This window comes from Hippichthys cyanospilos, chromosome 19 (genome assembly GCF_059441005.1).
Source record: "Hippichthys cyanospilos isolate Australia breed blue-spotted pipefish chromosome 19, RoL_Hcya_1.0, whole genome shotgun sequence".
Taxonomy (NCBI): Eukaryota; Metazoa; Chordata; class Actinopteri; order Syngnathiformes; family Syngnathidae; genus Hippichthys; species Hippichthys cyanospilos.
Window position 1 is genome coordinate 7,572,936 of NC_142387.1, and position 12,650 is coordinate 7,585,585.

At 38.1% G+C, this 12,650-nt stretch overlaps 1 protein-coding gene across 3 annotated transcripts in view; it reads right to left on the reverse strand.

Annotated features, from left to right (window-relative positions):
- The window catches only part of nrp1a (neuropilin 1a), a 65,246-nt gene extending 64,010 nt beyond the window's left edge, over positions 1-1,236 (reverse strand). Inside the window, exons 1-2 of one of the 3 annotated variants that reach the window (XM_088401721.1) lie at positions 948-1,236; positions 800-861 (exon numbers count right to left, since the gene is read on the reverse strand). The gene's annotated coding sequence lies outside the window, so the exon portion shown is untranslated. Of the gene's footprint in view, positions 1-799 lie in introns of all 3 variants that reach the window. The other 2 variants (XM_088401720.1, XM_088401722.1) reach the window with 2 other exon arrangements.
- Between the last annotated feature and the right edge of the window lie 11,414 nt (positions 1,237-12,650).

Here is a 12,650-nt window from a genome sequence, read left to right on the forward strand (position 1 = left end):
AGGCTGTGCCGAGTCAGTGTGTCGCACGAGCCATGCACCTTTTTATGCGTAAAAGCTGCGCTCTGACTAACAGAGCAGCACTCGTCCATTAAGTGCCATGCCTCTCTCCTCCCCATCTCTTTCTCTCTTTTACCACCCTCTCCTCACCCCCTTGTCTTCTCATACAAGAGGAGCAAGGCGTTAATGAAAGATGCACTCTTGCAACAGCTCTTCCTGCGGGAATATTCAAGGAATCGTTCCACTGCGGACGAAATTGGTTTCACACATATAAATGTAAGACATGAAATGAATTGTTTTTATTCCGTTTTCCTAATTCTAACTTCTCTGTATGTGCTTATCGGATCAGCGCTTGTTGCAGTCAGTTTCTGCAAACTCGAATAATGCAGTTTTTTTTTGTGTTAAATTCTCCGTGACATTTTGCAATCATAATTGTTATCAAGATGAGGCTTACCCCAAGGCACTGACACTAAAAAAGCACTCTGCAATTCAAGGGGAATCAATTCAAGCATAAATGATAGTAGCAGAATTGTACTGGTCTTTTACTCAAGGCTGCCTTCATCGGGTCACGCTGAACAAATAAGAACAAAGACGGCTTGTATTCATCATATATACCTTAACCTCGAAAATTGAGTAGAATATTCGGTCAAACCACAAGCCATTACGTTTTAGCTGTTGTGTATAATTTTGGGGTTTGCTTAATAGACAAAGGTAAAGTTATCAGTTAACGGTTCACCTAAAACAATAATAACACGAAATTTTTAAAGTATTAAAAAACCACCGAAGAGGGAGCAATATTCACCTGTCTGGAGGAGCGTGCATCCAATCCGCCGGTTCCAAGCTCCAGGCTGCCTCAGAATGTCTCTACAAATAGAAGTCAATTGTCTATAGACAAATGAAAATAAGTTAGCAACTACACCCGCAACCTCCCGTTTGATTTGTTTTCGCACCGATCGCCAAACAGAATTTCGCCGATTTTCGTCCCTTCTGCGTAAAGGCGCGCAGCCGCTGCCGGGAGACTCCTCGCACTCTCCCCCGCATTCAGACGCGCTTTCCGGGCTGCTGTTTTTCTGCGCTCCGTTCTCTCTCGCCTCTGTCCAAACTGAGCACTGCGAACCCCAAAGTGTTCCACTATGTCAAGACGGCGCGTTTAGATAACAGAAAGCGCCAGATAAATCCACAGCGAGTCAATTGTGCAAGTTTGTCCGGTCCACGTCTCGTACGTGCGCCACTGCTGCTGTTCTGATGGAAAACGCCAAAGGTTTGAGTGCGTGCCAGCCGCACACGCCCCTTTTACGAGGGATGAGTACGCGAGCGCGTGGTCGTCAACGTGCGCGCGCACGTGCGTGCGTGAGTTCAAACAGCTGTCTTTTCTCTTTGGAGCCCATATGAATTTTATTGAACTTCAGGCGCTGACCCAAAGGAGTTTGATAAGCGCACTTGAAGTTAATTCCTCGCACGTTGGGGAAGAAGCTTAGTACAAATTATTTTGATTGTTCGATTTCCTACATTACCCTACTGCACATCTACTGCATGTAAGTTTTTTGGTTTCACAGATGAAAACGACATAGATTAAAATACTGCAACAGATATGGGGAAGCAAGATATTCCCCATCCATGGCAAAAGGAACAGTATCATGATATCTCAAAGGAGTTGAATTTTGTGTCTGCCTAAAAGTGGGACACAAAGTGTGCATTTTCTTCTTTCATTGGGCCAACAGGTGTTGGTTGATAGTTAAAAAAATAATTACATAATAATAACATGTTGTTTTAAACTAAGCACCCTTCCTAAAAATGGTCTTTTTGCTAAAGAAAACCTTCAAAAATGTGTTGTTTTTTATGAAATATGCAAAAACGTTACGTTAAGTTGATACAAATATTGGCTCTGTCTTTTTTGACCAATATATGGTTATTTTTGACCCCACTATTTTTATGTTTGGCAATGTTTGTGCTGTGCATGCACTTAAAAAAACTATGTGTATCTTAAATGTTAAAATCACTGTATAATTTATAGTAAATGAGTTAGAATTTAAGCAATGCATACAGCCATACTACAAAATTAATGTGCACTTTCAGTACAGCATGTATACTCTAAAAAAAATTTGATCAATTTAACCGAATTAGTGGTTTAAAAAAAAAAGACCAAACCAATTTTTGGGGTTAATTTTACCAAACTTTTTAGTTTGATTTATAGAAAACTACACCACTCTTGAAGTTTTCTTATCCAAAACACATTTTCCTTGGGTTGCTTTAATAACCCAAAAAGTCTCCTGACATCAAGCCAAATATTGGTTCAGTCCTTTTTTGCCCCATAAATGTATTGATTTTTTTTTAACACAACTGTTTTTAAACTACTCTTTATGAAAGACAACGCTGCCCTTTTTTGAATGATACTTTCATAAGATGATTAAACATCTTCATCATTGTGCTTTACAGTGAAGTAGAAAGCAACAAAGCATGGCCCAAAAAGAGAAAATACACACACAAATGACCATAAAACTATTACAGCTACAGGATTGGAATTTTAAATGTTTATTAGAAAGGCTCTTAAAAGAGAAATTTAGTGATGCAGACAAGATAGATGGATTCTAGACACTGTCCCTATTGCTGGAGGTCAACTAGTTTTTTTTTTTTTTTTTTAAAGCTGCTTTCAAGTTCTACTGACTTCAACTGTGAGCGATTGCAGCTGCCGGTCTGAGCAGTTATGCGCTTTGTGCCCTATTGGGGGCGTTAGGTAGGGGTGAGCTGCGCCCTCAGCCTCAAACACCGACAGCACAGCTGCTTTCCAGACAAATGTATGTAAGTGGAATAAAGGTTGTGGTCATACATTAAGTACAGCATCCGGCATGCATTTTAATCAGACTGTACATGGCACGACGTACCGCAGCAGCAATAACTCAAACATGCATTTTCTTTGAAGTTAAAATAACGATTGTGATATGCAATCACAAGACTCTTGATTGAACAAAGCCTTTCCATGGATTCAAAGTATTTTCTTGATTCCACCAGGCAGTGAATATCTGCTATTATTTACTGCTCTGGATGTTTTTATATTAAGCCCCACATATTGTCAACATCTCTCAAAAGTAAAGCTACATAATACCTTCCTGGAAGTAGTCAAAGGGAACATTATTATCTTTAAAGCGGAATAAATTCCACAGGAAATCCAAAATAACGTGTGATTTAGCAGCGTGACAGCACACACTTTATTAACATGTCCCCCTTGTTGAAAAGTTTATGGAGCACAACAGTGCAAGATAAGAGCATCCTTGCAAGGATATTATATATTTTTTTTTCCTAGAGAGCAAGAGCTTCAGTTTCCTCCCAGCACTAATAACTCTATTTCTTACTGATAATGCAAAAGCTCAATTGATGCCGGGCATCTCCATCAAAGACAAACTAGCCTCTGGTGTCCTCTGGGTAACCGGAACAATATGTACAGTCATTTCACAAGGGTGCCTGTCTATGTCATCTGAAATGAGGATTTGATGAGGGCTTGATTCTAGAGGAACAATAAAAGAACAATTTAAAGGATTTGCTCTCTTATATTGCCCCAATAATCTATTGCGGAGTCGGGTGGGTAATTACTTCTGGTTAAAAAACAAAAAAGGCAGACATTTTTAGTGCTGCTGAAAGTGGTGGATTTGATTTCATTTGCATTTTTTTTCCCGTCTAAGCAAGCTTTTCAGGTTCAAGTGTTTTGGCCAAGGAGAAAACATTCCAACCTGGATTTCGATTGAATATCTGTTTTTTGAGTCTAATCCAAACAACCTGTTTGCAATTAAATACTTTTGGGCTATTTTGGATGAGAGGTTACACAAAGGTTTCGAATGAAAGGAAAATATTAATGTAGTGCTGGAGCGCTCTTTAGAGCCCATGCCCCCTTCAAGGCCACTTATACAAAACCGCCTAAAGTTTCATTGGTTCTACCTTGGTCTGTGCTCCACCTCTCCAGCAGTTTTACAAAATCGTCGTAGTCGTTTTTGTGCATTTGTATTGAACAACTAGCATTTGAACCTCTGCCAAATGCAACAGAAAATGTCTTTCTGCCATTTGAAAATCTGACATAAAACAAATAGTTTGATGAAACGTTTCTTCATTTAATTGCAAGAGACCCCACACCAAGATGACATCATGGACATAAAAAACCTTCCCATTGACATACACTAATAAAGTGCCTGTGTGATTTTTTTTTCATCGTAAAATAATGTAACAATAATGAAAACATGTGTTTCCTTTCACATGATAAACATATGGGGGGGGGGGGGGGGGGGGGGCTGTGAATGTGGAGCAAACATATTAGACTAGCAGACTTGTTTGAACATACTTGCATTTTCATTTAAATATATTTTCTTGTACATTCAAACTTATTTCCATATGCAAATGGTTTACTTTTTAATATGTAAGACTGTAAGACTTTGAGGCTAATGCCAAAAGCATTTGCTCCAACTATGCCACCACAGGATGTTAATGAGTATACCTCATAGGATTATTTGGAAAATAAATACTTGGTTTAGACCAAAATAATCTTGCATTCTGTCATGTTTATAATTATATTTTTGGAAAATATGTTCAAACATGCGAAAATTACAATTAATAATGTATGATACTTTTAGACTAAACACGAAAAACATTGAATTTGTTCCAAAATGCTAAAAATGATATGTATAGCATGTAGCTTATATGTACAATTGAACATATTAACATGCACGTTTGGACCCATTTTTAAATATATTTGTACGTTCTTTCAAACACTCCCGAACATACTTGTTATTGGGAAAAAAGTGTTAGATTTTGACCATTTAGCTTACGAGAACGTTCCAACATGTCATCCATTATGTTCAAATGTACTACTTATATGTTAAAATGTACTTCTAGGCTAAATGTTAGAAACACATCATTTTTGTTCCCATGATGTCACAGGATATTAAAAAGCATACCCCAATGAATTATGGTAAAAATGCTATGTTTTGCATTTATCTTACAAATATGTTCGAACATATTAACAAGCATATTCAGAGGCATTTTAAAATATTTTCGTATTTACTTGCAATTACACTCAAACACACCTCTAACCTAAATGCTAAAATGAGTTGTTCCCATAATGTCACAGGGAGTTTGAGCATACCTCATAGCATTATGGAAAAAAGTGTTGTTTTTAGCATTTAGTTTACAAGTACAATCAAATATGTAAAACACGTTCAAAGATATTTTCAAAAATTAGAAAATATGTGTGTATATTTGTTGATGTTCAAATATGTTTGAAAATATCTGTTCAGATGAATTTGCCAGTCCAATATATTTACTCCACAGTGGCAGCGCCATGCTTCTGTACAAACAAGTCTGAATGAATGAAGGAAAAAAAAATCTGTTCCCAGACCTCGGGGACTTCATAGCTGGCAATTGAGCATGGTAGCATCATTCCAAGGAATTACAGCATGTATTAGAGGCGCAGCCCATGAACATTTTAAGACTTTTTCCACCATTACTGTATTCCGGTCAGCCCTTCGTGACAACCATGGTAAAAGACATTGACACGGTCTTAAATGTTGTCACAGTTAAGAAGGCAGATGTTGCTCATTGCTAGCCAACAAAATGCTTTACATACTCTCTCAAAAGGCTTGCTGACAAATGCTACGAGTTGTGAATCTGTTTTTTTTCCTCCTTACATCAGAGGAATGTAATGTGAATGTGTGCTTTATTGTGCAATGTGAACAAATTTAACACTATGGGTTCACTGTCTGAGCCTGTGGAGGAAGACACGGGTGACAGTGGACAGTAACAGATGTCTATGCCAGTGGTCCCCAACTACAGGTCCGCGACCCGGTACCGGTCCGTTGATCAACTGGTACCGGGCTGCGTGGGCCGCACCTGAAATAATGTCTTGGAACTGATTTTGTTTAACATTTCATTTGTTTGAGCTTTGTTTGGCTTGATCTTTGTTTTTGGCGCCGTCTCTGGCCACTGTAGATATTACATTTTGTAGTGAGAGGGATGGTGACGCACACGTTGTTTTTTCTCTGTGAAATATGGCCCACGGCTGTAAGTTGTACTTTCTTTGTAAGAATGTTAATTTATAATATGGCCAAAATGTGTTTGTTTGTTGATCCAATAACCCGTGACTGTGTATAACATGCTAGCTGATATTAGTTCTTATCCTCATCATGTTATCTAGTCCTGCCTTGGATGCATTTATCTCATTCCCATTTTCGTTTGTGCCAGCTATTTCCCTTGAAAATTAATAGGTTTTGTAATTCAGTTTTATGATTGACTTAATGTAATTTGCATACAATTTTGCACATTTTGAGCCACCCCATCTGCAGTAAAATTCTCAAGCGCTGACCGATCCGTGGTGATAAAAATGTTGGCGACCACTGGTCTATGCCGTTGATTCTTGAGCAGCAGGATGGTAGTGGTGGGAATTTCAAGGGGGAGGTGGTACATGCCTCAATGATATCAAGCTCCGGTGTAAACGCTACAAAGACAGCCGTTCTCTAGCGAGCCATTTTTTCAAGGTGAGCCCGCACGTAAATGAAATTAGCAGAGGGCTGAATAAAGCGCATCAGAAGTTGAAAGACATTATGGTAATAGTTGAAGAACATGAAACATTCGCCAGGGGGGTTGCTCCTTCAAGCAAAAGGAAGGAGAACCATAAGAAGAGGCGAATGAAACAAAAACAAAGAAATGGCCTCATTGGTAGTAGACACATTTACAGTGACATTTAGCCAAGCAGGAAAGATGTATGAATAAATATGCATAATGTTGCCGGGAAGCACTGAGAGCTTCTCAGGGGTAGAAGGAGGGTGCGAGAGACTGCTCCTGAATTAATGATGAGGCAGCCGACTGTCAGTCTCGGGATGTGCGTGTGAGTTGAACATGCGACGCCATTACCCGTCTGTGTGTGCGTATGTGCACGCGGCCTACATTCTCACACACACATACGCACTCTCAAACTCGCTCTTGCAGCACCCCAATTTCACTTCGTTGATGGAAATTAGCAAATCCTCGATACCTAATCAAGCAATCTTTTTTGAGACACCAATTTGCAATTGTTTCTGATGTTTAATTGCGTTTCTGGAAAGCAAGTAAGGTCCTTGCTTGAAAAATTTAATTTTTCATCCAATTATTGTCTTTTTTTATTTTTAAGATGGTTAATTGGCTTCTTTGCATTTTCTTCATTTTTTTTCTCTTTAGTTTGAGATAATAAATGTTGTACTGCTCATAGGCACACTCACACACTGGGATGATTGTGATGAAAGGGAGGGACGTGTGGTCCAGGAGGGAACTGTCAGCCAGAAACGCTATGTAGGTCAATGAAGAATTGCACGGGGATATTGCCTCCTCAGCTCACAGTCTGGGAGGCTGATATGATTTCTGCTGAATCTATCTGACTTAAATGATGAGAGATTACCCCACTAAAATCTCCTTGGTGTATGACGTCACAAACCCTGCTCCCGAGGGGATCAATAATATCTATTCTTCATGTAGACTGTTGTATATAAAAGTCTTCTTAACATTGTCAAAGGAAGCGTGCCAATTGGACAAATGCCTTTGTCTACTCATCACTCTGTTAATATCACGTTGAATATACAGTTCAACAATTGAATTTTTATCATTCACAGTTGGGCTATCACTTTTGGGGGAAAAAAAATGAAATTGGACCAAAACCTTGGCTTCAGACCATAAAAGTGGAGCATGTTATGTACTTTTGTGTTTTGAGATGGGTTCCACAACCAAAGATAAACATGGCCACTATAAAAAAACAAGGAACATATTGCCAATTGGCATGAAACGTATAATTTGGGCACAAAAGGTGTCAGTACATTGCAGAGAAAAAGTAGAAAGCCTTTAAACTACAAAAAAATCCAACATACCCACAGTCAGGGTCGGAAACTAGACTAAGAAACTAGACTTGCAAGGAAGCTACAAATATGGCTTGAGATGACAGCTTAAGAGCTTGACTTGACTTTCTGACCTGAGTCATAATGTAACAATATTGCAGAGTTTCGGTCACCGCCATTATTGGACTTTAATTTGGTTTGCAAAGTTTGCACAGTAACGAGATCAAAATGAGTTCAGGTACCGCTGACATAAAATATTTAACCTTCTAACAAACAGTGAGGTTCTTAGTTGATATCCAATGCTACAATCACTGACCACGAGACAACTGATACTTGAATAAACACCACAGGAAAAAAAATAGGTCAGCAGATAAAGGTATAAATCAAATTGTCTCTGAAATTCTTTAAAATATGCCATTGTGTTCTAACATGATTATGTGATCGCCCGTCCATACTCTTTAACCAGGTTTGAGAAAGGGCTTTTGGTCGGATATTATTAATTTAGACTATCTTAACTTTATTTTAAAGGAAGTGAAGCAATACAAATTAATTCATACCCCCCCCCCCCCCCCCCCCCCCGGCCTGCTTTGTTAAGTAAGAAGAAGTGCCCTAACAGGTGGTAAACCTAGCTTCCCCTTTGGCCAACCTACTTGGTTGATAAAGAGAGTTTGAAATCGAGCCTGAAACAGCAGCAGAGAGAGCCCAAAGTCCCGGCAGTTAAGAAGAGGAAATCCTAACAATGCCTGTGATGATGAAGATTAGCTGAAACACTAAGACAGGCGACTGAGGAAGATGAGAAGCTGGGCTTTGTGTCAGAGTCTTGCTAGAGGGGTGGGCGGTACCTCAATCAGTCAGAGTGTGTTTGTGTAGGTGGATATACATTTTGTGTGTAGTTCTGAGTACTGAATTAAAGACCAAGAAGTAGGAAAGCAGCTATATATGTATAATAGGTTTATCCTAAAAAACAAAACAGTTTTTTTTAACATATATTAGTGTCAATTTCCATTTCCATGGCAACCCCAGATCATTTACCTGAGTGTATTTTGTGAACCATGCAGGAAACCTCTCTGCTCAGACTCCAAAACGCCCTAAGTGGACCACTTCACATTGTTTTCACTGAAGTAAATTTGGATGCTACAGAAGTCAAAGTGGACAAATATTTTGTTTTTGATACTGCATTGCAGTGGAAGCAGGTGGAAGTGTGTGTAAATTAAGAAAGAAAGAAACTCTTTTATTTGTACCTGTTTGGTTGTTTTGGGTGTCCCGATTTTGATCATGTGGTTTATTTAGTATGTCCAATATACAGTACCATCCTCAGACTTGGGGAGAACATGCAAACTACACAAAGGAAGGCCGGAGCAAGCTGGATTTTGAACTTATATATATACACACACACACACACACTTTTTTTTTTTTTTACATGATGTGTGTGTGTGTGTGTTTATACTATGCACAACATGACAACACAGCTGGGGAATGTTCTCGAAGTTGTCATGGGAAGCTAATCACGTGACAATTATAAAGATAATATCAGCACTATGAAAATGTTTTAATGTGTGCATGGCGACAAAAAGCAAAACCAGTTGTCATGGGGCTACCGCAGACAAAAGTACAGCTTCAAAAGTTACTGGACATCATGTCTTAGTCTTCCATTATTCACAGGCAGGAGGAGGCTGCCAACAAGATGTGACTTGCACAAATGGACAAAAACTAACTTTTACAAGGAAACTGAGGTTGGAGTGTGTTGTGGCATCACACGATCCGTCAACTAGATTAAGAATTTGATGAATCTTAAACATTGTTTTCCTCTGAATTAGTCACAATGCTATGTACGTCATTTTAGAATTCAAAGCAACACTGGAGACTTTTTTGCAAGTACAGAGGTAGCTTTTCAGCATTGTCATTCTGAATGCGCTTCTCTAAAAAGGACTATCTTGAACAAAGGGAGTAAAGAGTATAAGAAGTTGAGAAAAAAGAAAACAGAAATAAGCTGACTCACAATTCAAAGTTCAAGCCATTGTGAATTGAGGACATTTTGAGCCGGATTCTTTCTTTTCAAAATCAACAAAGGCGCAATTATTCTAGGTCTGAATATTATTCTAACATGTTTTTTTTCCCCCAGAATAGTAGTCAAGAAGACTTACTTGCAAACTTTAAAATATTCAGTATTTTTGCTGGTTATAGCCCAGGACAGCTGATTGACTCCATAATTGTGACTTAAAAAAATAAAACAATAACCCATTAGGAAAAGAATTTAAGATGACCATAAGTGGCATAACTAAACTTTCAGGCTCAGAAATCCAGCAGCTTAGTGGTTACGATTAATGAAGTAGTAAAATTAGATTGAACATTTTTATTCTTTCCAATCTTGTAAACAGAAACAATTTGTTTCTATAAACTTCAAATGCAGCTGTTATGAGCATGTTTACTAACAGTGTCTCTTTATTTTATCACACGTGCAACTAACACCATTATGGAAGGGGGTAATAAACAAAACTCAAATCAAACATTGCTAACAAATGATCATAGCATGACACACACACACACACACACACACACACACACACACACACACACACAAAATCCATCGGAAACAAAGCATTTTTCCCCTCAATGTCAAACTGTCTCTTTAACCGTAATGGAATTTTGTAAAGGGCATTTAAAAATGAACTCACAAAAGTATAAAAATTGATTGCTTCAGTTTTGACCATATTAAATACTCATGAGCAAAGACTTGGCACCATGCAATATATGACCCTAATTTTTAAGGCTTATCTGGTATAGTAGCATCAATTATAATCATTTGAATTGTTTTATTCATCTCTGCTGGATCTCTCTTAGCAATTTGCGCGTTTTTCAAAAGATTACTATTTGACCTTTACATCAGCGTACATTGCTCAAGGTCTTTTTTTCATCTACTGTATCCCCATTAAAGTCCTGTTTGCTGATTATTTAGTTGAAAGATCATTCTTGGCTGGCGTGACTGTGGTGAAGTCACTATTTTATTTTACTGTAGCAAACACAACTCTGACATGATACTGAGACAATTACACTACATTAAGAAAAAATAATGTGGAGGTCATAAATAATATGGGTCAGCAAGTCTTTAAACTAGGCTAATGTTCATATTTTAATTCCACTTAATTTTACTCCAGTTGAAAAATGGTACATGACAAAAGAAGGCAATTTCACAAAGTTAGCAACTTCCGCGGTCTCCAAAGGTGGAAAGGTGAGGACAACTTCCATGCAAGCACTTCATTTGAAGGATTTTTATGCCATTATTGTAACTCAAGAAAATAAGCTTCCCCACTCCTTGCTGCCAACTAACTGTGACCCTTTCCCTCAACTCTGTCAATATCCTGAGCTGTTATCCTGGCTGCAAAGTGCTGCTGTCACTGCAGGAGCAAACTTATTTCTTTACACTGTGTCAGAGTGCAGCCCTCAGAGAAAGCAACGTGTCCACAGAGACAAATAGAGACGGACAGCACGACAAAGAAGTGTAGCGGGGAAGAGAGAGAGAGAGAGAGAGAGAGAGAGAGGAGACGGGCAGAGCTGAAATGCACAAAAACGCATGAGCATAAAAAGGGCCCCGAAAAAGTGAACCCTCCACTCTGTGGAAATGTAAACAAAAAATATATATTTGGTCATATTTTTGTTTATTTTTCAAAAATAGTTTTACTGTATTTTTATTATTTTTTTGTAATTTTGTTACATTGCTGCGCCGCCCCAGGAAAAAAAAAACAGATTTATTGAACTTGGTCATTTTTTGGGGAGAGAAAAATAATGCCCTTTGTGATCACTTTTTTTTTAAAAAATGTCAAGTTTCACCTTCTTGAAGAGAAAAAAATGGTGTTGGCCCCTATATATATATATATATATATATATATATATATATATATATATATATATATATATGAAAAAATGTCTTAATATACTGTACACTTAATATACATGTGTGATTTTTTTCCTCCTCAAAAAATGCCTTATTCATCATTGTCATCAGCTCCTCCCCCCCAAAAAAAAACAAACAAAAAAAAACAAAAAACTATACATGGTCATTTAGTTATAATTAAGAAAAAAAACCTCACCCAAAAAGCCTTACTATTAGTGGTCATTTTCGTTTATTGGCTACACAAGGTACTGTAGTTTGAAAAAAAATGTGGCCTTTGAATACATGTTCATGCAAACACAACTTTGCTGCTTGATTAAATTTAGGCCACATTAGACAGTGACACAGTTCATGGTCTTGTTAGAATTTGCTCTAAAGCTTAATGACATCACTCAACAAGAAGCCATAGCCCGTTTCTGTATATCAGACAACAAAACCACATCCAACCACAATTCCCAAGTCATATTTTTATGGTTAATTATAAAGTGTTTGAAGATAGCGGCTGCCCTTTCATAAGGCTAAATGGATTGGAGTGGCTGTGAAGCTCCAGACTAGACATATGGCAGGGTGTAAGCGCCACAAGGTTTGTACAAATGTTTCAAAATGGGCGAGAAGACAACAACACAAACCACACATTGGTTCCAACACATTGCATTCTTGTTAACTGTTATGTTCATTTGTCATTGGAAGCAGGATCTGCTGAATTGTGAAATACCCCCAGCCTTCCCCGAGTCCAGCCTTCCTGATATGGATCTGCTGCCAGATTTTGAGTTACTGGTTTGTGTCGGCTCCCAGATATTTTGTTTGCGCAGATGTTACTTTGTCAGATTTATAATTATGTTGTAATTGAATTGTGTGCAGAATACGGTCCCAATCTGTCAGCCCTACCTTTTTTTTTTCATAAATTTTACTTTATTTCATTC